At 44.2% G+C, this 26154-nt stretch overlaps 1 long non-coding RNA gene across 2 annotated transcripts in view; it reads left to right on the top strand.

Moving 5' to 3' along the window:
• LOC126299159 (uncharacterized) overlaps nucleotides 1–26154 on the top strand; it is a 196420-nt gene that overhangs the window by 60655 nt on the left and 109611 nt on the right. For both annotated transcript variants that reach the window (XR_007552733.1, XR_007552734.1), the window contains exon 5: nucleotides 24382–24459. This is a non-coding gene — a long non-coding RNA (uncharacterized LOC126299159). The remainder of the gene's footprint in view (nucleotides 1–24381; nucleotides 24460–26154) is intronic.

The raw sequence follows: 26154 nt of genomic DNA, 5'->3' as shown, positions 1-26154 counted from the left end.
CTTTCTCTTGCATCTCTCAACTTCCAAAAATAATGAGAATACTTCTCAGCGGGAACGATGTGAAAGATACACGTTCTTTGTCCAATCTTGCCTTTGTGTCGGCTGCGTTCTGTTGATAAGGCACATCTTCCCGTGTTTGTTCGAAAGACCGCCTTCGTTTTGATTACATCCAAAGGCCTCAGAACTGTCGTCGTGAGATAGGCTCAGTGACAAATGGGCAATATACGGCATTCCAAATGTGGGGCACGTTCCAGTTCTCGAATTCGCTTACCTGATTTCGGTTTTCAGTAGGCTCAAAATCACCCCGTAGAGAAGGTATCATCATCAGGAGGCCTGGTTGTTCTGCCTTATGAACGACGGCTTCTTTGTGCTTTCATTGGAATGTTGATTCTCAGAATCTGAAAGGAGTGCTTTACGAGATGCGTTGTGTCTTTCTTGTAGACAGGGGAAGAGCTTCCAGTCGATATGGAGCTCACTAGTGCCAGAGCATAAGGTTAGACTCGAATTCGGTCGTGTCACTGTTGTAACGTAAAATTTCAGCATTTGTCACATTCGGTACAGGGAAAACTCCGTAAGCGTGAATGTGGGATTTCCTGAATACCAGTGTGCGCCAGCTCGTTCGTTTTAAAATATCGACTGGAGGTTCTTGAGAATGTCTCTGTCATTTTGTCTCTGAATAAGCAAAATTATTCCGAATCTTGCAACTTGCTCTTTTACTTTCCACACGTCTTCAGTTAATCATATTTGATAGGAATTCCAAACAGACGAACAATATTCAGCACTGGGACATAGGTTAGCTTAGTAAACGGCCTCTTGGTAGACTTTTCTCAGACTTCTTCTAATGACTATGACTCCCAAGACTTTTTATCTTACGCTTTGTGTGTGTGACTGTCGTCAGGGGAATTTCGATAAAAGTTTCGAGTCATCTCACTCGATTTAGCACTATCGTGTGAGGGGGCGTGCTGGATGTACTTCCAATCAGAAGGAGTGAGACTGAAACCCCCATCGGCCATCCAGATTTAGGTTTTTGTGCTTTCCCTAAGTCGATGTATGTTGAGGTGGTCACCTTGGAAAATACACGGCCTGTTTTCTTTTCCACCTTGCTGCAATCGGAGATGGTGTTTCATCTCTAATCTAAATCTATACACCGCAAGCCACCATATGGAATGTAGCGGAGGGTATTTTACGTACTACAGTTACCTCTCCCTTGCATGTTCCAGTCGCGAATGGTGTTTGGGAAGAACGACTGTTAGTGAGCCTCGGTATGAGCTCAAATCTCTCTATTTTACCTTCAGGGTCTTTTCACAAGCTATATGTAGGAGGCAGCATGTAACTAGTATGAGTGCAGATATTTCTGGTGGTGACTGAGAGCGGTGTACTGTACAACGCTATATCAGTATTTACGTTATTTGAAGACTGATAATCATATCTATTACATGCAGATGTTTTTAAGTTGGGTAGTACCTCCAATTACATGTGACAACAGCAAGCGATTTGTGCTTATTTTCCCCTCGGCAGCAGGTCATGTTTTGCACTGTGGATATGTGGACGCTAAATGACTAGTCTGTACTGACATGTGCAGTCCACTTAGTGGTGCAGTTAGGACCATACAAAAAACATCAGATCATGAATTTTGTTACATGTTTGTGGGATGATTGTTCAACGCAGAGAAAAAACAGCCACCACACTGATTTGTGTGCATACTCATATTAAGGTATCACGTAAATAATGTCTGCACTTATGTTCTTTACACTCCGTATATCTCTGACTCTTCACATAACTTTAATAGTAAACAAGCACGTGACGTACAACTCCTCTCTTGCAGTGTCTGACACTAAAGTTGTATGAACGCTTCTGTGACGCTTCAGCTCCTTTTAAACGAACCTATGACGAATGGCACTACTCTTCTTTGGACATTCTGAATTTCCTCTATGACTCGTCTGTAGTCAAACGTTATGTAAACTATCTCATTCATAGGTGGACTACCTTACCTGACAACTGTTCCACTGAAACTCAGCCTGGCATCTGCCTTTCTTATGATTAGTTTTGTGTCGTCGTTCTATTTCACATCTCAATTGAAGCTTACTCCCAGATATTTAACAAACGTGAATGTTTGTTCGGCAATTGTGTAATCATACAGTAAGAAGACTTTCGCCTGTTTATGCGCAGAGCGATTCATTCGTTTACGTTGCGGACCACCTGCCAATTCCTACACCAAAGTTCGACCCTCGGCGGGTCTCCCTTCATTTTGCTACAGTTCTCTAGCATTTCGACTTCTCCGTTTATAACAACATTATGAGCGAACAACCTCATGAAGCTTCCAGTCTTTTCACTACGTCATTTATATGTCTTACGAACACTTCTTTGGGGTACACCCGAAGTTACTTTTACGTTTGAAGATTTCTCTCCGTCAAGAACGACATACTGTGTTCTGCGAGGTGCTTTCAATAAGTAATTCAACAGGTTTTTTTCTCGTACAGTTTCGTTTGAAAACATGCATAATGCATTGTGGAATATTTTTGCTTCAGCTCGTATAGTTTCATGAAGTTCCGATAGGTGACGAAGCAATAGATAGCCTTCAAAATGACGTATCAAAATGGTGTCTGTGACGGATGAATAGTCATTGAGTTTCTTTTGGCGGAGAATCAGAGTATCACAAATATTCAAGGCGCTTACAGAATGTCTACGGAGACCTGGCACTGAACAAAAGCACGGTAAGTAGTTGCGCGAGGCGTCTGTTCAAATGTTTCAAATGGCTCTGAGCACCAAGGGACTCAACATCTGAGGTCATCAGTCCCCTAGAACTTAGAACTACCTAAACCTAACTAACCTAAGGACATCACACACATCCATGTCCGAGGCAGGATTCGAACTTGCGACCGTAGCGGTCACGCGGTTCCAAACTGAAGCGCCTAGAACCGCACGCCACACCGGCCGGCGAGGAGTCTGTCATAATCTCAACCAGGTCGCGCAAAACTGTCCGATCGTCTGCGTGCCGGTGCATGACAGCTGACTCCTGTAGTGTCAGAACGTGCGGACACCCTCATTCGAAGTGATCGGCGGATCACAGTCAGACACCTCGCTGCACAACTGGAGGTTTCTGTTGGTAGTGCAGACACACTAGTACACCAGCTGGGGTACTCAAAGAGTGTATGCCGGCTGTATTCCTCGCCGCCCAACAGAAGGCCATAAAAATCAACGACGGACCATGTGTGTAGAATTGTTTGTACGTTACGAGGCTGATCGTGACAATTTTTTGGCGAACATTGTCACAGGCAATGAAACACAGTTTCATCACTTCGAACCGGAAACAAAACCGCATTCCATAGAGTGGCGCCACACGTCCTATCCTCTGAAAAAAAGCTCAAAGCCGCACCCTCAGCCGCTAAAATCGTGACGTCAGTCGGTTTCTGGGACACGAAGGGGTTGTTCTGTTTGATGTCCTCCCTCACGAGGAATGATCAACTCTGAAGTGTATTGTGCTATCCTCGGGAAATTGAACAAAGGACTTAATCGTGTTCGTCACCTTAAAAATACAAAAAAACTCCTCCTTCTCCATGACAGCACAAGGATTTATACAAGTCTGCGCACCCGAGAGGAGCTGACAGAAGTTCATTAGATTGGTCTTGCCTGCCGCGGTGGTCTCGCGGTTCTAGGAGCTCAGTCCGGAACCGCGCGACTGCTACGGTCGCAGGTTCGAATCCTGCCTCGAGCATGGATGTGTGTGATGTCCTTAGGTTAGTTGGGTTTAAGTAGTTCTAAGTTCTAGGGGACTGATGACCACAGATGTTAAGTCCCAAAGTGCTCAGAGCCATTTGAACCAAGACTGGTCTTCCTCATCCACACTACAGCCCGGATCTCGAACCTTTCGACTTCCATCTGTCTGGCGCAACGAAGAATGCACTCAGCGGGATGCAGTACGTGGGAGGTCACTGACGCAGCAAGACGCTGGCTCCTCGTGGCATACAAGCCCTCGCAGTATGGTAGTGTGAAGCCGGCATGAAAAACGAGGTTGTGCAGCCAAACGAGTAGAGATAGTCAGATGTATTGCGCTCCTGAATAAAACCAACCTGCTTTCAGTAAAAGAAATGTGTTTTATTGCTTATTCAACGCCCCTTGTATTTGCTTGTAACTCATCAATTCAGTAACAAAGCTGCCCTGACATTCGATAAACTCGTACATTCTTAATTATTCGAGAGTACGGAACTGTATGAGTGCCTTCAGGAAATCAAGGAACACGGCCGTCTGGGTCTCGTGGACGAACCGAGCGAGCTGGATTTCAGATGATCGTTGATTGCTAAGTACATGTTGATTTCTACAGAGGAGATTTTCGGCCTCCAGATATGCCATAATAAGCAAGTACAAAACGTGTTCCAAAACTGTACATTTTGACGACAGAGGTTGAAGCCTCTAGTTTTATTGCCCTGTTTAAGACCATTCTTGCAAACTGGAATGACCTGCGTATTTTTTCCGGTCCCTCTTCATCACCGATTGAGGTGGCGGAGTAGTAAGACATTGGATACTCATTCGGAAGGACAGCAGCTCAAACCTCGTAACCTCGTCCGGCTCAACCACACGTAAGTCTTACATGATTTTCGTAAATTGCTTAACACAAATTCCACGGCAGTAACTCTGAAAAGGTCACAGCTAATTACCTTCCCAATCTTTCCCCATTTCGAACTTATAACCAACCTCTAACGACCTCGTCGTCGACGGGACGATAAACCTTAATCCACCTTCCTTCCTTTTTCTTTCGCCGACAAGGTGTTAAACATTTACCTTCCTTTCAACCACCAAAGCGTTACAGGCTAATATTCCGAGGTCACCGTTGCGAATTAGCTTTGTCACTAGGAACAGCTTCACAAACAATATGGTGTATTTACTGCCACGTAACATTGTTTCAAGAAAAATTATGTACGCTAGTTGTATTAAATACTACACTCTTTGGTAAATATAATGTACAGATTTCCAATGCGCCTCATTTCTTTCCTCGCGACTGACGTGCCGAACGACGAAATTAGCCTTGTTAATGGCTACAGCTGGTGCAGTATTGGATGCGGCTGCTGCTAAATTCAAGGAAGCTGTGAGCATCATTAACGGATCTAAATTTGGAGTCGTATCAAATGCGATAGCAAGAATCGCGCTGTTACCAATGCGCCGATCGAATGAATTTGTATAAATTTAGTTTGCTGAGTGAGCGGCCTTGTCTTCAGATGTCAGTCGGCGACTGCGCGAAGAAGTGAAACTAATAAACTCGTGCATCCCAAATTATTTTTTTATGTTTTTCTGCAGTAAATGAAAAACATTTGTGGAGAAGGAGTCCATTTATAGAGACTCCACTGGTCTCATTTTTGTTTTCACATAAAATAAATATTTCGGGGCGAAAGTGGTGAGAATCGATGGCGGACGTTTGTGCTATTATTCTGATGATTGAGAGTTGGGAGGAAGCACAGCAAAAATATTATGAATGTGATACGCATTCATGGAGGGCATAAAAAAAGAAGTTCTTTTGTATTCACGAGCGACTCCTTACGGTCTGTTAGACCAAATGACAGGAATATCTCGTTTACTCACATGTAACAAGCGTCGTGTGTGAGGAGCTTCTATAGAATATTCATAAGTCTCAAAGTCAGTAACGCCACTGTCACAGAGGGCGTACCGAGGTTGTTAAACTGCAACTGACAAGATCGAATCTCTGTGTCTCCGGGAAGGCTGCTGGCTCAGGTACGTAACGAGACGCAGCATGTGGGAAGCAGCGCTATACTCAGAGGAAAACTGTGGATATGCACATCTTATTGCTTATTTTCTGTAGTTTAAGTTCCTCTTTATTGCGGTGAGCATTGCATCTCACTGTCACCCTGACAGAACGTGATACCGTGTGTACTACATTCATGTATATTTGGACCATAATATTCGATAAAAGTATCCCTAAACATACATTTCAGAAAGATTTCCAATAAAAAATAAAGCTGTGTTGTTATTCGATCACATTTTCACGTTGTGCGAGATGCGGTATGGATAAAGATGTGCACTTTAAGATCTGTTTCTGCTAAAACTGAAACAATCTGTTTATAGTTTCGTAAAAATCCAGCACAGACATAACAGTAGAATACTAGAGCCAAGCCAATACAAGCGACTTCTAAGATAACAATCCTGACCAAAATATCAGCGACATTAATTCATTCTACAAAATATTGGCAACAGGCATAGTTATACATGCAATGTCAATGATGACCGAACTAATAAGCGGGAAACTCGAGAACACCACTAAATTAAAACAATCGTATGTATATATTGAAACTGCTAGGGACCCAAATATAAGATTAGTACTAGACACACAGAAATTAATCAGTAAGAGAAGGAAAGTCCAAGACTGGATTCCATATCAACAGAAACTTCAACAGAAAGCTTCATGTGCCATCGTTAGGAACGTATAAATCAACCGCAAAATGGAGTCACGAAAGTAAGTGAGCACAATAACTAAAATAATTAACGATTAACGACATCAAGAAGATAGAGATACTCCATAAAATGCAAATTTTATCAGACTACTCAAAGAACCTATACGTCTTAATGCTCAGTCAAGAGGCAAGCAACATATTTTGGAGTCATAAGTCTGTCATTTTGGAGTCACAAATCTGTCATTCGCGTTTTAATCACACAAAAATCTGTTATAGCGCACATGCAGTTAACAGGATATTTAGAAACACAAATCTTACAGCTGTGTATCACTTAAACACACGTCTCAAGATGGGCTTGCTGGAAGCTGAAATTAATTTACTTTTATACAATCAAAAGAAAGCAAATTATTAAGAAGCTCAGTTAAAAGGTGAAAGCCTGTTACTGCAATAGTTATGCAGTAATTAATGTAACAAATTCTCTTGCTCGTCTACAAAAATAAGATATCTTATAGATATTTTGCGCAAAATATTAAATTTTAACGCTCCGAACTATCGTTCAAGATAGGATTGTATATTCTGTCGACATCACTACACAGACATCTGAAGTGGTTAGAGGGAGCCAAATAAAACAGAAGCCATGGTGCTCTTTGAGATTTTGGGCGCGGCCATTCCAAATACATAGTCTGGGCAACGGCACTTTTTCGCTTTCGTCAATATGACCTAGAAATGTTAATTCTGGGTTTCATGGTAGCGCACTCAATGTAGCTGGGAAATATCTTAAGATGATGAGAACTGAGTTTATGTCGCTGTCTGACATCAGATGTATGTGCTTAGATGGAAAGGTTAGGGTCTGACGTCGTGTTGACAACAAGGTCATTAGGGACAGAGCACGATATCGCAGCGGAGACTTAGGCTACGTCCATTTAGGATGAGTAAGTTCGACATGATTAAGATAAACCACGGAAACCTTGATCTGGATGGCCAGAGCATGCTTTGGACCCTGCTCTTTCCAAACACCAATCCAGTATCCGCGCCGACTTGCATATGTGATTACAGCATTTCACTCTAAACAGAAATGGTTTGCAACCAACACTTCCACTCAGCGAAGCTGTTCGCATTGCAAAACACAGTTTTTTTCTAATTTCATGGAAAATACACTTTATCAATCCACTTCTTAACGTTCTCGAACCGTATTATTGCTTGTTTGGAGAATGAAAATCTCCTCTATTAAAACCAACATGGATTCTGCAAACATGGATATTGCAAATCTCAGCTCTCACGATTCATCCATGAGACCGGGAGCGCCGTAGACAGCGACACCCACGTTGATGCCGCGTCCCTTCACTTCCGAAAGTCATCCGATCCAGCTCTGCACTATCGTTTAGTGAACAAATAGTAGACTACCGAGTATCTGGCCAGATTTGCTATTGCAGGACTTCCTTGCAGATGCTTTACACAGCGTTCTTAGCGGAACAAAATTTGCTAAGGTAAAGGTAATTTCAGGAGCATCCGAAGGAAGAATCAGAGGTGTGTTTACTGTTTTATCTATACAGGGTGATTCAGTTCCACCTACCGATCGGTTTTATGCAACCTGCGACGCCTTCGAATACCACTCGCACGATTTTCATATTCTCTCACTCGCTACATGCGAAATAAAAGTCCTACAGAAAAAAATGTACTGGACCTTCATGTAGGAAATTTAGTTTAGTTAAATTTTGTACTGGGATACCGTTTTGCTTAAGCCAATAGTTTTCGAATTATGTTGGAAAAACGTACAGTGGATAACATTGCAGGGACCATCCTGTTGTCTACACAAAGGCTGTACCGAACACGGCTGTAGGAAAATACAGGAACACTTGCAGAAGATCGACGGTTGTTGCAGGGACTAGCGGTTAACATGAACTTAAATAAATATAACACACTGCGTATGAATGCACAAAGAAATACAGTAGTGTTCGACCACGATATTGGCGACACGTCACTGGAAACAGTGATTACCGTAAATACCTTGGAGCATACATCCGCAGTGAGCTAAAGTGGAACGAGTTCATTAACTGTACGGAAAGCAGATGGCAGGCTGAGATTCATTCCAAGGATTTTGAAGAACTGTAATTCATAGTCTAAAGAAGTGGCTAACAGAATACGTGTAAGACCAAATAGGGAGTAATGCTCATCAACCCAGGACCCTTACCATGTTGGCTTAGTAGAAGAAATACAGAAGATCTGATGAAGAATGGCGCGATTTGTCGCCAATGTTTAGTCGGCGCGATATTCTTGCAGGGTAGCTCAACAACTCCGTTTACAGACACAAGAGAAATGTTGTGTGTTATGGAGAAGTTCTCTGCCTAAATTTCCTGAGAGCACGCTCTAGGAAAAGTCAGAGTGAGCATAAAGTCCTGAACTGTGCTAGATACAGCTGTACGGTTTTGCTGCAAATGGTAGCGCAACTCGTGAATTTTTTTATCGATACCGCATAACCTTATCTAGCATAGCTTATTAGACACAACTTTTTGCAATCTGGGAAAGACTTTATTCTCAGCCTGCATTAATTCCTCAAAATACGTTTGGGGAAATAATAACTACGACAAAATTATAGCTCATATGGAGCTCATTTGGAGGCTTACCGTGAGGCCATTGGCTAGTGCAACAAGGAACGGGGAAAACGATATTGGAACTCAAAGTACCCTGTAACACACACCGTAAGATGGCTTGCGGAGTATAGATGTAATGGATTCGGTAAGCTGAAGATCTGTCTAAGCACTATTTCATGTCGTTGCTACAAGTCTGTTCTTCTGTTTCAACACTAGAGGAACGGATATTGTCTAATCAGTTTTTGACATTTTGCTTTCGTAAAGGTGAAAAATGATCATATTTTTAAAAATTTACCATTGCGTCAAAGGTACAATGTACGGGGGCGTGCTGAAAAGAAACACCTTCGATTTTTTTAATGTTAAAACTCTTGTTGTTGTTGTGGTCTTCAGTCCAGAGATTGGTTTGATGCAGCCCTCCATGCTACTCTGGCCTATGCAAGCCTCTACATCTCCGAGTAACAACTGCAACTACATCCCTCTGAATCTGCTTACTGTATTCATCTCTTGGTCTCCCTCTACGATTTTTACCTCCCACGCTTCCTTCCAGTACCAAATTGGTGATCCCTTGATGACCCAGAACGTGTCGTACCAACCGATCCCTTTCTTCAGTCAGGTTGTAAAACAGCTTTCTCTTCTCCCCACTTCTGTTCAGTACCTCCTCATTAGTTATGTGATCTAACCACCTAATTTTCAGCATTCCTCTGTAGCAGCAGGCCTCAAAAGCTTCCATTGTCTTCTTGTCTAAATCGTTTACCTTCCATGTTTCACTCTCATATCTAGTTACACACCACACAGTCACTTTCAGAAAGGATTTCCTGAGACTTAAATCTGCACTCGATGTTAACAAATTTCTCTTCTTGAGAAATGCTTTTCTTGCCATTGCCCGTCTACGTTTTGTATTATCCGTACTTCTACTATCATCAGTTATTTTGCTTCCCAAAAAGCAAAACTCATTTACTACTTTAAGTGTCTCATTTCCTTATCTAATTCCCTCAGCATTACCTGATTTAATTCAGTTACATTCCTTTATCCTCGTTTTGCTTTTGTTGATGTTCATCTTATTTCCTCCCTTAAAGATACTCTCCATCTCGTTCAACTGCTCTTCCAAGTCCTTTGCTGTAGGATACAGAATTACAATGTCACCGGCAAACCTCAAAGTTTTTATTTCTTGTCCCTGGACTTTAATTCCTGCTCCAGTTTTTCTTTTGTTTCCTTTACTGCTTGTGCAGTATACAGACCGAATAGCATTTGGGATAGGCTAGAACCCTGTCTCACTCCCTTATCAGACACTGCTTCCCTTTCGTGCCACCCGACTTTTGTAACTGCCATCTGTTTTCTGTACAAATTGTAAACAGTCTTTCGCTCCCTGTATTTTACCCCTGCCACCTTTAGAATTTGAAAGGGAGTATTCCAGTCAACATTGTCAAAAGCTTTACTTAAGTCTACAAATGCTATAAACGTTCGTTGTCTTTCCTTAACCTATCTCCTATGAGAAATCGTAGATTCACTATTGCCTTGCGTTTTCCTACATTTCTCCGGGATCCAAACTGAACCTACCCGAGGTCAGCCTCTACCAGTATCTCCATTCTTTTGTGAAGGATTCGTGTAAATGTTTAGCAGCCGTGATTTATTAAACTGATAGTTCGGTAATTCTCGGACCTGCCAGCACCTGCTTTATTTGGAATTAGGATTATTATATACTTCTTTAAGTCTTAGGATATTTCGCCTGTTTCATACATCTTGCTCACCAGGTGAAAGAGTTTTGACATGGATTGCCCTTCCAAGGCTATCAGTTTCTCTAACAGAATGTTGCCTACTCCGGGGGCCTTGTTTCGACTTAAATCTTTCAGTGCTTTGTCAAATTTTTCACTTAGTATCACATCTTTTTTCTCATTTTCCTGTGCGTCCTCTTCCCTTTCCATAATACTGCACTCAAGTACATCTCCCTTGTGCAGACCCTCTATTACCCCTCCACCTTTCTGCTTTCCTTTGGTCTTAAAGCAATCCAAAGCTTTTTAAATGAAACCGACTTCAGTAAAAGCCTACATCTCCATTCTTCATTTCTACATATTTATGTCTCAAAGTGGTCACCCGGGCGACGAACACATTTCTCCCAACGAGAGAGCAGTTTCTCGATCCGTCACTGTAGTATGTTTGACTTCGTTGAACTGTAACCTCAACTTCGCTTGCACAGCTTCATCACTGTCAAAGTGAAGTCCTCGTAGGTGTTCTTCAAGTTTTGGAAACAGATGAAAACCAGATGGGGCCTAGTCGGGACTGCTTGGAGGATGAATGATAACAGTGAACCCAATGCGTCTGCCGCAGATGTCGCAGCGCTTGTGTGTGGTATGGCATTGTCATGCTGAAGAAGAGCGTCCACCGTCACTGCGCGAACTGGAGAATTCGCGCATTCAGTTTTCTGAGGGCCCTGGAGTACCTTCTATGTTGGTGTCTTTAGGCATGATTTCCAAATGCACCAGATCTTGAACATTTCGTGAGCATTCCGATGAGTCTCGTCGGTTGCCGTAGCGGTAGCCCATTCTGGGCTCTGTCACACACGTTGAGGTTAACACTACCTTTTCCTCCATTACGAGCAACATCAGACATTAATGACGTCGATACAATCATCACCGTACACAGCTTTTATAATTCTATGGATTTCAGTTGGAGGCACTTTTTTGTGGTTAGAATCTCGATTACAGCACTCTGTTTGTCACGTATCGATAGAGTTAAGCTACACACCGCCATGTTACACGCTATAATTTGGAGCCCTCTAGCGGCCGAGGGTTGCAACCTTTGTGACCGAAACGTAAACTCGACAGAGTAATATGCATGACGCGTAATCCCTCAACCGAACTTGACAACAGAGCGAAAAAATTAGGAGGCATTACTTTGGAGCACGTCCTCGTAATTAATTGGCGCTCAATGAAAATGCGCGTTATGGAACAGTGATTAAGAAAAAAACCGTTACTTGTAAGGAACAGGATTCTAATTCATTTAAATGAAACCAAATTTAGGTTTCATGTGGTTTCAAGAATGAAATTTTCACTCTGCAGCGGAGTGTGCGCTGAAATGAAACTCCTGGCAGATTAAAACTGTGTGCCCGACCGAGACTCGAACTCGGGACCTTTGCCTTTCGCGGGCAAGTGCTCTACCATCTGAGCTTTACTTCTGCCAGTATCTCGTCTCCTACCTTCCAAACATTACAGACGCTCTCCTGCGAACCTTGCAGAACTAGCACTCCTAAAAGAAAGGATACTGCGGAGACATGGCTTAGCCACAGCCTGTGGGATGTTTCCAAAATGAAATTTTCACTCTGCAGCGGTGTGTGCGCTGATATGAAACTTCTTGGCAGATTAAAACTGTGTGCCCGACAGAGACTCGAACTCGGGACCTTTGCCTTTCGCGGGCAAGTGCTCTACCATCTGAGCTTTACTTCTGCAGTATCTCGTCTCCTACCTTCCAAACTTTACAGACGCTGTCCTGCGAACCTTGCAGAACTAGCACTCCTGAAAGAAAGGATACTGCGGAGACATGGCTTAGCCACAGCCTGGGGGATGTTTCCAAAATGAAATTTTCACTCTGCAGCGGAGTGTGCGCTGATATGAAACTTCCTGGCAGATTAAAACTGTGTGCCCGACAGAGACTCGAACTCGGGACCTTTGCCTTTCGCGGGCAAGTGCTCTACCATCTGAGCTACCGAAGCACGACTCACGTCCGGTACTCACAGCTTTACTTCTGCCAGTATCTCGTCTCCTACTTTCCAAACTACCTTCCAAATTTTCATGTGGTTTCCTTAACTTACTGCAGGGGAATAACTATTGTTGCAGCACTATACCTAGTTTGTATCGAAACAGATTCGACATACGATTCGCTGCCCACTTTCGGATTTCTAACCTCCTTGATTTAGCTGAGGAAGGAAAAAGTGTTATACTTTTACGTCTCGTCGAATTTGGGATGACTGGAGACTATGTTGGTAATGAAAACTGGCGTCGTGATGTGCTCTGGTGTTTCTTGTGTACTGGTGGTAGAGACCCAAGTTTGTGCCTGAGTAACGAATCAGGAAAGATAGTCAGCATCCTCATGTTGACTAACTGGAATAGCCGGACGAGGTGCCCGAGGAGTTCTAGGCGCTACAGTCTGAAACCGCGCGACCGCTACGGTCGCAGGTTCGAATCCTGCCTCGGGCATGGATCTAAGTTCTAGGGGACTCATGACCTCAGAAATTAAGTCCCATAGTGCTCAGAGCCATTTGAACAATTTTTGAACTATCTGGAATAGTTATTTGAAATGTGGTAGTAGGTGACCAACACAGTATAATTCGAGCCCAGTAAAAATGCTGAGTGTCCAGAAACATTCATACGCTTCTGTTATACGTTTTCAATACCAAGCTCGCAGGGAGGATTCAGAGCCAGAAAAGTATTTCAACGAAGTTTCATCTTTCATCTTAAGAAACTAATATGGCTAGTTTATAAGTGAGATATGGCATTCTGCCGCAGCATATATCACAATAGTACTTATAACAGTTATTTTATTTGGCAGGTTTGTACATCAGCTTCCTCTTCTCCGTTATCGAGATCGCTAAGGCACGCTTTCGTCGTCCACATTGGAGCGGCAAAGGGATCTTCAGATTATGTGCAAATATCTTGGACTAAGTCTTGAACATGTCTTTAAAGTGCCATGGAGAGAGACCATGTGACAATGTTCTTCTGTCAGTTGTGAACTTCAAAGCCGGTATTCCCCTTAGTGCTATTCGAAAGGAGTAAGCTATATGGCGAGACCATAATGCACGTTCTCCTTGCTATCTCATTGCCACGAACAAGACAAACACTAAACTGTACACCACACGAGCTCATCACATTCAGATGAAAGAAGCAGATACACCTGAATTTCAGAGAGAAACAGCTGAGCCAATAACACTACACGACGATCGCATCCTGGTTGGCGTTACGAAGATTTTCGCAATCATTCAGATAAGTTGAAAATATGTAATCAGCTTCTTTGGCTGTAGAGCTCGCCGTATTCCAAACGATTACCGACATGCCCGAGGCTATGAGAAAGCGCAGCACGAAATCTCGTCTGACATGGTGGCTGCTTGAGACGCGGTACGGTTCCTGCGAGCATCGTGAATGGCATTAATGAGGACAAACGACAGACAGCGCGGCCCCAGTCATTAGCGCCTCTCCTAGTACGGGCCCCCTTTTATAATTTGGCCAATTACGTCCAATGGACGGCGTGTACGTCTTAACAACACCAGGTACAACTCGACCCGAAGATAAGACACCAACTCGTTTCTTACTTGTGCAGACACTGAATTCTTCTTTTCCAGAACTCCGCTGCACTAATTCCCTTTTCAGTGGTGATCATGATGTCCCTTCATCAAGTTGCTTTGCTTCTTTTCTTTGCTAATGTAAGGCTCTCCGCGTAGAATGTGCCGGTTGTTCTTTCTCCCGATCCGGTGCTGCTTGCCTCCACAGTGAGATCCAAGGAACAAGGAAGAAACTTCAGGGTTTAACGTCCCGTTGACATCGAGGTCATTAGAGACAGAGCACAAACTCGGATTCAAGAATGGAGAAAGAAATCGTCTGTGCTCTTTCCACGGAACCACCTCGGCATTTGCCTGCAGTGAATTAGGGGAATCACGGAAAGGTCAAATCGGGGCGGCCGGACGTGGGTTTGAAGCGTCGTCCTCCGGAATGGGAGTCCAGTGCGGTAACCACTGCTCCACCTCGTTCAGCGACAGTGAGATCCGTGAGCTGTGAGACCTACACTGAGTGCAATGGAAGATATATCGGTTGTCAGCTGCTCAAGCGCTGCATTTGTCTCAGTACACTTCTGGTACAAATGAGTTCCTGACGCTTTGTATTCAAATCGGCGCCATCTAACTCAGAGTAGACCGTCGATCGCCCCATTTTGGTCGGAGCCGATGTGACATCCGGTCGTCAAACTCCTGCGGTCCTTCTGGGCGGTGGTTTAGGGGACGTCCGTTAATTAAGTGAGCTAAAAATAGGGGGGTGGGAGAGGAGTAGTCCGGCAAAATCTCACTAAATCTCATTTAAAGAGGAGGAGGGGGCATAATGAAAACGTTTTAATTCAGAGAATGTGTATAATTATAACGGATAAAGTTTTGTTATATAAAATTAATCGCGACCATAACCATTATTAAAATGCCCATCAATCTTACTTGCCTCTCTGAACTGAACTGAATGCTTTACGTGCGTGTATACCTGGAATTCCCCGATTTGAAACAAATGCAGTACAAGTGTCAGACTTCATTCGGGGTGTTTCTAGTTGCGCCGTTCGAAATCACTGTCTATCAGTCACTGAGTCAGTCGTGATATTTTGCGACGCATATGAAGTCAATATTACTGTGTTCAACATGAATTCGTATCAAAACTTTTAAAATGTGTATTTTAAGCAGCACACTGACATGTCGAAACAAACGTGTCAGCAAGAAGTTAATCATTTGTTGAAGAAAGCTAATCTGAAGTTCACCGACAAGGGTTCTCTTAGTGATCATGTAAATCAAGAGACTGAGAAGCTACGTAATCATGCAGTTGAAAGGGTGGTAAAAACAATGTTGTCACTCATCTGCAATAATATATATTATATATCAATAAAATGACAATTTTTTAGGGATCCGTCGAAACGGTTAATGCATCTTTCGCGGCGCCATTTTGTACAGTAAACAGTTTTATGCAGACCATGTCGCAGAACGTCAGCATTTGTTGCAGGTATTATAATCACTTGATGTGAAATGGCTATTAAATGTGCCTCTACAAATCTCTACATCATACTCAAATTTTAATTTGTTTTTGCAGGTAGTCTAATGTAAAAATCGCAGCTGTTGCAGGCCATTGAACAGTGCACAGCATACTGTGGTTCCCAAAAGTTTCATGCCTCCACCATTTCCGATCCTCCAAGTGACCGGAGAACCGACTGTGCCGGTGCCTGGAGGACAGGCTGCCAAGTCGTTCACACGCTTCCTACCTCTGCACACTCTCATGGTGTACCTCAACCGTGCGGGTTATTCCCAGATGCCGTACGATTCCTACTGCCCATCTGTTTTGATGAACGATCGAACTATCCATAACAGATAATGCAAGACTTGTAGCATCTACTTCGCTTCCTGCGTGAATCTGCGGAAACACAGGTCGGCGCTGCATGCAACCCCGCGAACACCTGTAGTCAGCGCCAACCGGAGTTGCCGTACGCCGTGGGCGATAGGCTGGAATGACATGTGTCCAATGTAAAGGAAGTTGGAGTCGCAGCCTATTTTGTATTTGCTTATGTGCGAAATTACACTCCTGGAAATTGAAATAAGAACACCGTGAATTCATTGTCCCAGGAAGGGGAAACTTTATTGACACATTCCTGGGGTCAGATACATCACATGATCACACTGACAGAACCACAGGCACATAGACACAGGCAACAGAGCATGCACAATGTCGGCACTAGTACAGTGTATATCCACCTTTCGCAGCAATGCAGGCTGCTATTCTCCCATGGAGACGATCGTAGAGATGCTGGATGTAGTCCTGTGGAACGGCTTGCCATGCCATTTCCACCTGGCGCCTCAGTTTGACCAGCGTTCGTGCTGGACGTGCAGACCGCGTGAGACGACGCTTCATCCAGTCCCAAACATGCTCAATGGGACACAGATCCGGAGATCTTGCTGGCCAGGGTAGTTGACTTACACCTTCTAGAGCACGTTGGGTGGCACGGGATACATGCGGACGTGCATTGTCCTGTTGGAACAGCAAGTTCCCTTGCCGGTCTAGGAATGGTAGAACGATGGGTTCGATGACGGTTTGGATGTACCGTGCACTATTCAGTGTCCCCTCGACGATCACCAGAGGTGTACGGCCAGTGTAGGAGATCGCTCCCCACACCATGATGCCAGGTGTTGGCCCTGTGTGCCTTGGTCGTATGCAGTCCTGATTGTGGCGCTCACCTGCACGGCGCCAAACACGCATACGACCATCATTGGCACCAAGGCAGAAGCGACTCTCATCGCTGAAGACGGCATGTCTCCATTCGTCCCTCCATTCACGCCTGTCGCGACACCACTGGAGGCGGGCTGCACGATGTTGGGGCGTGAGCGGAAGACGGCCTGACGGTGTGCGAGACCGTAGCCCAGCTTCATGGAGACTGTTGCGAATGGTCCTCGCTGATACCCCAGGAGCAACAGTGTCCCTAATTTGCTGGGAAGTGGCGGTGCGGTCCCCTACGGCACTGCGTAGGATCCTACGGTCTTGGCGTGCATCCGTGCGTCGCTGCGGTCCGGTCCCAGGTCGACGGGCACGTGCACCTTCCGCCGACCACTGGCGACAACATCGATGTACTGTGGAGACCTCACGCCCCACGTGTTGAGCAATTCGGCGGTACGTCCACCCGGCCTCCCGCATGCCCACTATACGCCCTCGCTCAAAGTCCGTCAACTGCACATACGGTTCACGTCCACGCTGTCGCGGCATGCTACCAGTGTTAAAGACTGCGATGGAGCTCCGTATGCCACGGCAAACTGGCTGACACTGACGGCGGCGGTGCACAAATGCTGCGCAGCTAGCGCCATTCGACGGCCAACACCGCGGTTCCTGGTGTGTCCGCTGTGCCGTGCGTGTGATCATTGCTTGTACAGCCCTCTCGCAGTGTCCGGAGCAAGTATGGTGGGTCTGACACACCGGTGTCAGTGTGTTCTTTTTTCCATTTCCAGGAGTGTATTTGTAAAAACCACTATACATACGGAGCCATTTGGCAGCTACAAGACAATTAATGTTATAAACTCGTTACAGTGTACCTTAAACATTGTTATCATTTTGCCGGCTGAGGTGGCCAAGCGGTTCTGGGCGCTACTATCTGGAACCGCGCGACCGCTACGGTAGCAGGTTCGAATCCTGCAACGGGCATGGATGTGTGTGATGTCCTTAGGTTAGTTAGGTTTAAGAAGTTCTAAGTTCTAGGGAACTGATGACCTCAGAAGTTAAGTCCCATAGTGCTCAGAGCCATTTGAACCATTTGTTATCATTTTTACCTCTAATTTGACAGAAAAGATTCCGTACGTAAGATAGGTTTTAGGTTTTTTTAGTGGCATGCAGCAAAAACATGAACATCACTGATGAACTTTATATTTAAACGTTGTCCGGTAAGTAAGATGGGGGCTGAGCGGCCCAACACATCTCAACAAATCCCATCAAGAGGGGAGGGAGTCCAGATTTAGAAAAAGAGAACGTAAATAACGAACGACTCCTTAGCGTGTGGGAACATTGTCTCTGGGATATTGAAGACCCTCGCTAGACACTGTTGTCGTCGGAAACCCGAACTCTTATGTGATCTCCGATATGCTGTGACCCATGCATCTTGCAGCAGTTATCGTTCCACCCTAAAAGTCGGACAACTCGCGACGTGCTGCCTGACTGGTGGATGTTGATGATATTGGTGCTGATAACACCACTGCAACACACAAGGCTATCCCAGGATAAAGATATGTGTTGGGTATGAAGTTTAACCAAGCATGTGAAAAAGGTGGAGGATAGAGAATTTTAAAGAATGTTAAATTTACGGAATCACTGCAATCATTTCATAGCTTTGATAGAGACGTATTATTTAATATTCATGGGAATAGTTGTCCAAGAGCTTAACACACCAGCACGAAGGACATTTGAACGTAAGCATGTTATAATTTGGACCACTTACGACATGTGGATTCTCTAGATATGATGCAATATTCATGCGAGATGAAATGTTTCAAATATATATTAATGGTCATTGTGACAATTCACTCGACTATAGATATTACAGCCATAATATTGCCATAAAATGGTTATGTAATTCATTCAAGCGTATTTAAATTCTTTTTTCGAGGAAGTATGATATTTTTGACATAATTTGTCATACTAATGTCGCTAACAAGATTACACGAGTCTGTCTTGTGTTCATCCCAAGAAGTCGAGAGATATAAAGCACTTCAAGACGTTTTGAACTATCACAGTTATCGCATGAGGCAGGTAAAAAGAACTGTCTGTGCTCACTGCATGAATGGGTCAACTCAAAAATTAATGTGTGGACAGATGAACTTTACCTCAGATAGCCTTGTGTGTTTCAGTGGTATCATCATCATCATCTACTTCCTTATCATAATCACCTTCTTGGTCTTCTCCTGCTCCTGCCTCCTACTTTCATAAACTCCTTGTTTCTATGGCTTGAATGTCTTTGCGTTCATCACCTTGTTCGTCTTCATATGTCTTCTTCTGCCTTTGGAGAGCTGCCCCTCTTGAATCAAACTGCGTAGTGTGTTTAAATTCTTTTTCCAGCACAGATTCGTCTTCAGCTTGTCTTTTACGCAAAAACTACAGTTTCTTCTGGGTACTTAGCTGGGATCTCAGCAAAACATGGCAAGAGTTTTAGTAAACATCAGACACATATTGATTAGGGTCACCAGTAGAATCAGTTTTCATTTTTTATCAGAACTGGTGTAGTGTCATGAAATTTGTTTCATATTTATGAACGATCTTCCTCAGTGAAGAACCTGTTATTACTTTTATCTCTGTTTTCCTATGTGATTCATTTGGTGTTATGCGTTTTCTTTTTGTAATTCCTCCTGCTGAAATCACAATGAAAATAGAAAATTGGAACAGCACACTGGTAGGTTACACGTTAACACCTTGTAACAGAAAATGACAAATTCTCCACACGTCATCCGTTGATATTCGATTGCAGGTAAACATAAAATGAAATTATATTAAATTTCCTGATTTTCTCACCATTGTTACAGCGAAAGTGCAACAAATTATCCTATGTTACAGTGTATGTGTAACTACTCACTCCAGTCACATTAAAGTGACCACCACAGACACTGAGGTAACGAAAGGCATGGGATTGCAATATCGCATATACAAATAGTGGTAGCATCACGTACACAAGGTATAAATGGACAATGCACTGGCAGAACTGTCATTTGTACTCAGATGATTCATGTGAAACGGTTTCCGACATGAAACTTCCTGGCAGATTAAAACTGTGTGCCCGACCGAGACTCGAACTCGGGACCTTTGCCAGGAAGTTTCATATCAGCGCACACTCCTCTGCAGCGTGAAAATCTCATTCTGGTTTCCGACATAATTATGCCAGCATGGCGGGAATTAACAGACGTTGAATGTGGAATGGTAGTTGGAGTTAGACACATGGGGCATTCCATTTCGGAAACCGTTAAGCAATTCAATACTCCGAGACCCGCAGCGTCAAGGGTGTGCCGAGAATACGAAATTTCAGGCATTACCACTTACCATAGGCAACGCAGTGGCCGACGACCTTCACGTAACGACCGAGAGCAGTGGCATTTGCGTAGAGTTGTCAGTGCTAAAAGACAAGCAACACTGCGTGAAATAACCGCAGAAATCAATGTGGGATGTTCGACAAATGTATTCATTTGAGTGGCGAAATCTGGCCTTAATGGGCTATGGTAGCAAACGACTGATGCGATTGCCTTTGCTAACAGCATGACATCGTCAGCAGCTCCTCTCCTGGGTTCACGAACATTTTGGTTGGACCCTAGAATATCGTGGCCTGAACAGAAGAGTCATGAATTCAATTGGTAACAGCTGATGGCAGGCTTTGAGTGTGGCGCAAATCCCATGAAGTCATGGACCCAACTTGTCGATAAGGCAGTGTGCAAGTAGATGTTGGCTCCTTAAAGGTGTGGGCTATGTTTACGTGGAGTGGCTGGGTCCTCTGTTGCAACTAAACCGTTCATTGACTGCAAATAGTTACCTTCGGCTACTTGGAGATCATTTATAGCCATTCGTGGACTTCATGCTCCTAAACTACGATAGAATTTTTGTGGATGACGGCGCCCATGTCAGTGGGCCACCATTGTTCACGAATGGTTTGAAGAACATTCTGCACAATTCGTGCAATTGATTTGGCCACTCAGATCACCCGACATGAATCTCATGAAACATTTATGGGGCATAATCGAGAAATCAATTTATGCACAAAGTCACGCACCAGAAATACTTTCCCAGTTATGTAGAGAGAGCATGGCTTAATATTTCTGAAGGGGAATTTCACTGACAGCATCATTTGCCGTGAGGTTAGAAACCGATTGTCATTTGCATGGCATGACTTTCTCTGCCTCGTGATGACTGGGTGTTGTGTGATGTCCTTAGGTTAGTTAGGTTTAAGTAGTTCTAAGTTCTAGGGGACTGATGACCATAGATGTTAAGTCCCATAGTGCTCAGAGTCATTTGAACCATGGCATGACACTCGTCTTCAGTACGTCTCAGTTACGATTTATTTACGGCCACAATTATTCTTACGTGGTGTTACATGGCTGCGAGTGGTAGACCACTGCTAGTAGACACGGGGTACAGTCCACGTTGGTACATTAACAAACGGAGGAACTTAATTTATGTAATGGTTACTAGCACGCCCAAGCATGATAGCTCCTTTCTACTATTCCGTTACGTTTACACATCGACCCGCATTATTGCGTTAATTCCATACAAACGACTGGCACTTGCACACCAGTTCAGTAACATGACTTACGTCAGCGTCGGAGGGTCACGTGATGTGGTAGCAATTCCGCACCATCTCCAGTGATGCAATGCGACCAGCGTGCTCTTTTATTGGAGTGACTAATATTTTGTCCAACGAATTTAGACGAGTGCCGTTCAGTAGGTAATACAACACTTTTCTCTTCTGCGAAAGCAGGCTGGTTTTTGTTTTTCAGGGTTCCAATACTTGGTATGATTCCTCATTCTTACGGCTACAAAACCCCATTTTCACCATAATCTCCTCAGTGCAACGACCTAACACGACCTTACTACTGCATGGTACCACTCTACTGGTCAACGTTGATGCCAAATCTTGCTACATCAGTGACCTCCTCGTCATCCACGTACTGCTTCCCGCGGAGTGCATCACTGGGCCAAATAGATGGAAGTCGGAAGGTGCGAGATCCGGGCTGTGGGACTGACGAGGAAGAAAATTGCAGTGAAGTTTTGTGAGCTCGTCTCAGACTTGTGTGAGGCCTGGCGTTGTCATGGAGAAGCTGAAGATGGTTTACACTTTTGTGGTCACGAAAACGCTCGAGTCGTTTGTTCTATTTCCTGAAGGTAGCACAATACACGTCAGAGTTGAGCGTTGCACCATGAGGGAGGACATCAAATAGAATAAGCCCAGAAAACCATCCCCATAGCTTGAGCGGCTGAGGCTGGGCCTTTGAACGTTTTCTTCGGAGGAGAGCTGGTGTGGCGCCACTGTATGGATTTTCGTTTTATTTCTGATTCGAAGTGATGAAACCACACACCTTAGAGCACCCCAATTGGTGGACGAGTGTGTCGGCACTACCAACAAAAAAATGTTCAAATGTGTGTGAAATCTTATGGGACTTAACTGCTAAGGTCATCAGTCCCTAAGCTTACACACTACGTAACCTAAATTATCCTAAGGAGAAACACACACACCTATGCCCGAGGGAGGACTCGAACCTCCGCCGGGACCAGCCGCACAGTCCACGGCTGTAGCGTCTTAGACCGCTCGGCTAATCCCGCGGGACACTAACAACAATGACGACCAGTTGAGCACGAGTTGTTTAGTTGTGATCAGTCGATTATCTTGAGTGAGAGTGTCCGCACGTTCCAACATTGCAGGAGTCACAGTCGTGTGCGGCCGGCCGGAAGGCGGCAGATCGGATAGGTGTGCGCGACCTTTTGGAGATGAGGACACACGCCTCGCCCAACGATTCACCGTGCTCTTGTTCACTGCCACTTTGCGGTGTTCTGGTTTTCCGCTAAAAAAAGCTAAGTGACATTTTGAAGGCTACGTGTGGCACTGTCACCTATCGGAATTTCGTGGAACTGTTGGGGCTGAAGCGAGACACGATGCCCCACAACAAAGTCCGCTTTTTTCACCCGAAATTGGGCGAGAATCAAAATGTGTTGCATTACTTACGGAACGCCCCTCGTAATATCTACAAAAGGAATCGCCAGCCCGGCTGGACATCCGAAAGCATACCGGCAGGAACACAGCTTGTATCTCCAGAAGGCTAGCGTAGCGAACGCCGGATACAACAGCAGGGGGCAAAGCGAAGGCGGAAGGCTGTTTTTGCAGGTGTGAGGAGTGGAACGAAAAGCGCGCCATACGCGGCGCGAGCCCGCATGCCGATCGGCAGATGCGTCTCAGCTGGGCAGCGCGCGCACGCATACACACGCGTGCACGCGCACACACTGGCTGCGTTCGCTTTTAAGAAGCGCCGCGAGCTTAAGGTTTTAATTAAAAGGGAGCCACCGTTGCGGAATCAATAATGACCGGCCCGTCGTTGTTATCCGGCGTACAAAGTGCACGTCTTTTGCTCATTATAAAGATGAAATTAATTGACTACAGACCCTAAACTTTACTTTGGTCTCTAGCAGCCTCAGATTGTATATAAGAGGGATGATTATATATAAGGGCGATAATTATATACCCTTCTAATCTTACTTGTTTGTGATACTTACGTAATGAAAGAGGAAGACCCGACACCGCCAAAGTTGCCTGTCGAGTTTTAGAAGTATTTACGGAGCTGGCGCGTAAAGGCGGGCAACGCTCCTTTATCAGAAGGAAAAAAGGGGGAACATTTTGCGCTTCTTCCTTGGGGCTCAAGCTGCCTCTCTCTTTGCGCTTCAGTGATGACTACCATATTTCGTGCGCAGTGTTTCTTCGACCTGCGACAGACGACCCATATCGTGCATATGACATCGACATGTGCCACACCACACTTTTAACCCCAATAACACACCCATTTGGCAAACTTTGATCCGAATCGCGACCTCTGTATCTTTCTTTGAATGAACTCATCTTTACTGCCGCCTTACGATTGATATGCTCTTTCAATCGACGTTTCTATTCATTCCTAGAGTAAGAAAAGCTTTTTTCTTATACTTATTTGACACAGTTATACGAGGGGAAGCCAGTATAAGACTAGGGCAACAGCGTTTTAAGCACAAAAGAAAAGAACAAAATATCTTCCAGTATTGTAGTTTCCAAGGCGTAGAATTTTGAAGATGCATGTTTCTGGTGATTAATAACAACATTCTTGAAGTATTTAGAATTTACAGAAAACTCTTTATAGTAAAAAATGTATTGAAGTTTATTTACGATCCTACACCATTCAAATAATTCATAGGTTGTTTTAACTATGACTAGTATTCTGTGTGGAATATGTGTTAGAAGGGAACTGTTTTACGTGCTCACAATATCTGACTCCAGATTTTCGAGGTGTTTCGGTATCACGTCTTGGACTCTTAGCCGTACAGTTAAATTGAAATGCCTGGTACTATTACTCTTCTTGTTCTTGAAAATGTGATGAGCCAGCAAAAGAAAAAATTAGGATTATTTGCTTGCAGACTAACGAAAGGCGTCATTCTTCTGGAGGAGTGCAACCGTAAACCCAGCAAAGAACGAGAACGCACGTTTGAAACAAGGTGAGTCGGCCTACATATACACCTTAATACAAGGGGCAATCAAAACGTTTCCTTTCGAAGGCCACAGTAACCGCTTGCCTATATGTCGTTGTTTATACACCTGCACTGGAGTCGCACTGGGTTGCATATACGCTGCAGCAACGTTCTCAAACGGAAACTTTTATGATTGCCTCTTATAAGAGATAGGCGATAAGCATTTCAGCAAATATTATCAACCGTGTTCGGTAAATAATTTATTTTTTCAAATTTGATTCCTGCACGCTATTAAATATTATGGAGTAACATTGCATAGCGCACGTGAAGAGAGCGATCACATACGTCCAATCGTAAGTGTAGCAGGCGGCAGGCTTCTCCTCTGTGATGGTATTCACGTATAGAGTAGACTGCTTACAAACTGATCTTATGATGCATCGTACATGTTGTTCTGCTTAAGTTCCCCGAACCTACCTGTTACACGGTCGTGTGTTTTGCCAACCTGCTGCTATTCTAGCAACTGGCTTTTGAATTCGATCGATGCCTTTTGTAACTGTCAACGACATAGCCGCAGTGGTAACATCGATTCCCCGTCAGATCACACGAGTCAAGGGTTATGGGGCTGGGCTAGCACTTGGATAGGTGACCGTTCGGGTCTGTCGAGAGCTGTCGGCAAACGGGGTGCCCTCAGCCTTTGTGAGGCCAATTGAGGAGCTACTTGACTGAGTAGTAGCGACTCAAGTCACGAAAACTTACAGCGGCCGGGAGGCCGATGTGCTGACCTCTCCATGTCCGTATCCAGTGATGCCTGTCGGCAGAGGATGATACGGCGTCCGATCGGTATCGTTGCGCCTTCCGAGGCTTGTTCGGACAGAGTCCTTCGGAATCACTGTTTGATAAACACTCTTAAGCACTACCCTAAAATTGGTCGTTCTAACATCCTGTACGCGATTTCCTTTGCAAATACGGGGAACTTTCGCTGAACCCTCCATCCAGTCCAAGTCTTCCCTGTTCTCGTTGTGTAGTATTTCATCACGTTTTTTAGTATTACACCTATACACCCGGTGGTTATAATGAAAGTGATGCCCACCAAGGTCCAACATGGGCTGTAATTATCCTATGACAGCGAAACTTGGTAGACATGCTATTGCGTTAATTCTGAACCGATTTACGATGGAAACAAATGAGTACCAATTTTGGCCACCAGTTGCAAATCTGGCGCCGAACAGCAGCTCGTGGACGTCTCCGGGTTCTCACATTGAACAAATTGTGTATGTGGTAGTTAACAATAAAATTAACATTGTCTTTCTCACTTGTTTGATCTTTTCTGATCGCGTCCCGTTTCTAATCCATTACATATGGAAAAATTTATATACGTTTTTCTTGCATTCACAGAGCCAGGTTTGCACCTGTTGGTCAAAATTGGGACTAATTTCTTTTTTTTTCAGCGTAAATCGGTTCCACATTAACGCATTAGAATATCTACGAAGTTTCGCTGCTATACGATATGTACAGCTCACACTGGACCTCTGTAAATAGCTGCTCTATAATTATAGCCACCCGGTATTTTAAACATGTGATTGGTTGTAGAAATTTTCGCGTGCGTGTACTACCGGGATCTTTCACTTATTTTGGCCTTTATCTTTAAATTACACCAGTTTGAAATTTTGTTTGTAACATTCTGCCTTTCCTTACGAACATCCAACGGCAACACTATCCTCT

This window comes from Schistocerca gregaria, chromosome X (genome assembly GCF_023897955.1).
Source record: "Schistocerca gregaria isolate iqSchGreg1 chromosome X, iqSchGreg1.2, whole genome shotgun sequence".
In the NCBI taxonomy this organism is placed as follows: Eukaryota; Metazoa; Arthropoda; class Insecta; order Orthoptera; family Acrididae; genus Schistocerca; species Schistocerca gregaria.
Note: the sequence above shows the minus strand (reverse complement) of the source record. Positions and strands in the feature narration are given on the sequence as shown.